Genomic DNA, 4,811 nt, shown 5'->3' with positions numbered 1-4,811 from the left:
TTTCTTTTTCTTTTTGGTGGTGCTGGGGATACGAACCCAGGTCCTTGCACATATGAGGTATTAACTTCTCTTTTGAAATGTTATTGTGTACAAATGGATTGTTTTATCTTACCTAATATCAGTATTTGATTGAAGTTACTACTTTTCTGTGTCTTTAAGAAGCATCCAGAAAGCACATCTGTGTGATGGTCTTATTGGGTGGGAGGGCATTTTTTTTTTAATCCAAGTAGTCACTTAGGACAACCTCCATATTTAATGAGGTGGTACTCTTAAAAAATATTTAATTTCATTAAGCATTTTAAAATCAAAATACACACTATATTCAAGGTATTCTATAAGCTCCCTGGTATCAGGGATGTTGTCTTATTCACTATTGAATCCCTGGCACTTAGTGCAGTATAGTCTAGATAGATATAAAAGAGATGTTACAGTGAATCATGACTCATTTTATAGAAAATTATTTATCACCTCACATCTGTGATACTGTGTCTGTTGCTTCCTGTCTCTTGCCCACATTCCTCCCCAACATTGCCTCCACCTTCTGCCTTGCCTCCTGGCCAGTGGCCTGGAGCTGCCCTGTTCTACTAGCAAGGAGACACCGCTGCCACCACCACCATCACCACCATCACCACCACACTGCTTTATGTTGAGTTCTGTTTGCTGCAGCATGGGGAGAAACCCACCAGCTTGTTGCATAGGGCCTGTGGAGGTTCTGCCTGAAAACATGTGTTAGTCTTGATGGCAGGATTACCACATAAAATACAGGCCTTTCAGTTAAATTTGGATTGCAAACAATGAATAACTTTTTACTATGTTATAAGTATTTTTTCTTTTTTGCTAAATCTTACAACCCTATTTGAGGGATGAACTTTGATCAAAGAGGTATAGCACGTACATAATGAATATATTAGATAAATTCTCCCTTAATTTCTTCCAGATGGGCTGTTCCAAAGTTTAGTGGTTCATAAGAACTTCAGGAAAATATCCCAAATGACCAAGGAGTTAACTAAACTTGCTACAAATCCATGAGTAGCTCAGGAACACCTATATTTCTTGTGTGTTCATGGCAGGCTTTTACCTAGGCTGGTAAAAGTGGATTATTTCATTGGATGGTAAAGCAAGAAGTCAATGATGATTGTGAAAAAATCAGGCACAGGACCCAGTAAGTTCAACATCCAGAGTTGTTTGCAATCCCTAAGGACATATCCACAATGATCAAATATGTATTGATAAATCATTTAGTCAGAATATTAATTTATCACTACTGTGAGAAATTTCAGTGGGTCCTTTGTCAAGAATTCCTGTATTGACGTAACAAAATGTATTCTATTCCTAAATCCAATGTTTATTATAAGAACTCAAATTTTAATCTATAAAGGATGTTGGGATCCACTATGGGTTAAATTGTGTCCCCCAAAATTCAAATGTTGAATCTTAAAACAGAACTTTAAAGAATACCACTGTATTTGGAAATGTGGACTTTAAAGAGGTAATTAAGATAAGATGAGGTCTTATGGGTGGACCCTAATCCAATAGGACTAGTATCCTTATGAGATTAGCATACAGACATGCACAGAGGGAAGACCATGTGAAGAAAAAAGGAGAAGACACAAGGCAAGAAGAGATAGTTTCAAAATGAAACTGCTGAAAATTTTGATCCAGAAATGTAAGGAAATAATTTTCTGTTTAAACCACCCATTAGGTGGTATTAGTCACAGCCACCACAGCAAATAATTACAGGTCCATGAATTCAGAACAAGTCAAGTTAGTTACAGAACCCAAATAATGTTTTTGGAATAAATTTGATTAATCCTGCTCCACAACAAAGGCAATTCTATCTTGTGGGTACTTCCCACAAGTTTAGTTTTTTCCATTTGTTTAGTTTTTTCACTAAACATGAATGGTTTTTCCAGCTTCCACTTAAAAATCACTTGCAATTTGGATTATTGCTGGTATACTTTTCATTAGAGAGGTTGACTTCAAGTGTGACTGTTCTTTTATTTTCATTTTCTGTTCCACATGGTTACTATTCTTGAATTTACATTAATGATTCTGTTGGAAAGAGGAAATTTATTTATTTATTAGGTCTTCTTTCTGTAAAAGTCAACTTAAAAGATTGCTTATAACACTGAAGTAGATTAAGTTGCAGCTTTGTATATGTTTCTTCTTCTAACATAATTTTCCTAAAGCTAACCTAAGACTATAATTATATTTTATATGTGCTACAAAAATTTTTTATTGAAAATTAATTACCTTAAGGAATAAGATTTACTTGAACATTTCACAGGCATTAGTTTAGAGACTACCAATTCATATGTAATCTAAAACACTTTTTAGAAATGCTCTTAATTTATGCTAATGAATTCAATTTTACTAAACATTACTAACCTAGAGTTCAAACAAGAAAAAATTCAGAACAAAAAAATAATAAAAACTACGTTAGTATTACACTCATTTTAAAATATATTTTGCTTTCATTGTTATTTTTAAAAGTAAAAATTGGGTCTGGAATTGTGGCTCAGTGGCAGAGTGCTTGCCTAGCTGTGTGAGGCAGTGGGTTCAATTCTCAGCATTGCATATAAATAAATAAAATAAAGGTCTATTGACAAGTAAAAACAAATTTAAAAAGTAAAAATTATGTGTTGGTCAATATATTATGTCTTCAATTTAATCTTTCTTGCTGCAGTCTTGGCTGGGCACAAAATCACGAGTCACTCACAGCACTGTAGAGTCAAACAGCAACTCTTTATTCCCGAACTCACACTGGCCCTCTACAAACACGTTCTGGGGGAAATTCAGGTTCTGTCTGCCAAATTCACGTACTCCACCAGGCTTTTAATCCCAAAAACGTTCTGAATTCCAAGAGAACTCAAAGGGAACTCAGGCAGCAGGATATGCCCTATTCCCAGCAGGAATAACCTTAAACCTGGAACTGCCCAAACCCAGATTGTCCTAAACCGGGAATGCCCTCCCTAAACCCAAGGAGCAGGATACTTCCTAAAACCTGCAGGATACACCCTAAACCTGGATCCACCCTGGTCTTTGAGCAGGGTCACCTTTCTCAAACATACATGCAATGTCACAGCAAATGACAAGTCCATTTCCAGGAGTCCTTCCTTTAAGCAACATGGGGTATGCTGGCAAGGAAGTTTCGATGCGTCATTCCTACTTGGCAATGGCCCTCAGCACTTTCTGTCTACATGTGCTTCTAGAAAATTGCAACTTGTCTCTTAATATATCTTAAATTCTGCAGAACTGTTATCAGATTGAAGCATTCCTATTCTCTGAGCTGTAAGTCTTTTCCTGGGTTTCTCTACTAATATGTTACCATTTTGGTGAACTAATTTACCATTTCAATAATCATTTCACCCATTTATTCTGTGTTTTGGTGTCATACAAAACAATCAATGAGTAAAAATTAAAATTAAGTCTGCACGACTAATTTAAACAGAGAAAGCTTTTAAAAAAGCTTAAGTTTGGTACACTTACCAAGAAGAAAATTTAATAAACCCAATGTTATCATCAGTAAGGGGAAAAAAGATATGAGAAATTCACAAATGGAATTAATTAGTGAAAGTCAGTTTTATGTAAACTGTTAAAACTACTCCAAAATAATAATAATGAACACACACAGTGCTTCTCAAATTCTGATGAGAATACCAATTACCTGAGGCTCTTATTAAAAAGGAAATTCTGATTCAGCAGCTTCACCATAAGGCTCCAAATCCTGCACTTTTTTTTTTTTTGCCATCCCAATAGTTTTATTTATTTATTTATTATACATGATAGTAAAATATATTTTGACATATCATACATACATGGAATATAATTCCCATTCTTATTGTACACGATGTGCAGTTAACACTGGTTGTGTATTTATCATATATGAATATAGGAAGGTTATGTCCAATTCATGCTACTCTCTTTCCCATTCCCAACCCTTCTTCCTTCCCCCCATTCTCTCTTGTTCAATCCTGTAAACTTCCACTCCTCTCTCCCCCTGCCTAGTGTTAGTTAGCATTCACATATCAGAGAGAACACTTGGCCTTTGGTTTTTTTTGGGGGAATTGACTTATTTCACTTAGCATGATAGCCTCCAGTTCCATCCATTCAGTTGTGTACATGTACCACTTGTTCTTTATCCATTTCCAAATTCTGCATTCTTAATAGGCTTAGTAATACCTATGCAGGTACTTAGTCCAAGAACACCCTTTTGAGTAGCAAGGACCTAGAATATTTACCTTACTCTGGGTAACGTGTGAAATGCTTGAGATTGATCTAAAGTAATTTATAATCCTTGAACTCTTTAATGAACATTTATTGAGTACCTAATATAATCAAGACCAGAAAGTCCCAAAGTCTGGTCAGCATCACCTGGAAACTTATAAACCCTTGTGTTTCACCCCACACTTAGTGATGACTGAAGCAGATATTCTGGAGCTGGATTTCAGGAGTCTATTTAAACTAGTTCTTCAGATGATTCTCATACATTTAATTTAAAAAATATTTTTTTAGTTGTAGATGAACACAATACCTTTATTTATTTTTATACAGTGCTGAGGATAGAACCCAATGCCTTACACATGCAAGGTGTGCATTCTGCCACTGAGACATAAGGGTTTGGGTGCAAATATGATTAAGCAATTCTTCCTTGCTTTTAGGAATCTCAATAGTTTTTTTTTTTTTTTTAAGAATCTCAATAGTAGAAAGGGGGCTGGGCTGCTAAATCAGTAAATACCATCAAGTATGTAGTCAGTATGAAAAAAAAAAAAAAAAAGAAAGTCACATAGTCCAGGATATAGATTTCTTAG

This window comes from Ictidomys tridecemlineatus, chromosome 2 (genome assembly GCF_052094955.1).
Source record: "Ictidomys tridecemlineatus isolate mIctTri1 chromosome 2, mIctTri1.hap1, whole genome shotgun sequence".
Taxonomy (NCBI): domain Eukaryota; kingdom Metazoa; phylum Chordata; class Mammalia; order Rodentia; family Sciuridae; genus Ictidomys; species Ictidomys tridecemlineatus.
The sequence above is the reverse complement of the archived record's forward strand: the minus strand, read 5'-3'. Positions refer to the sequence as shown.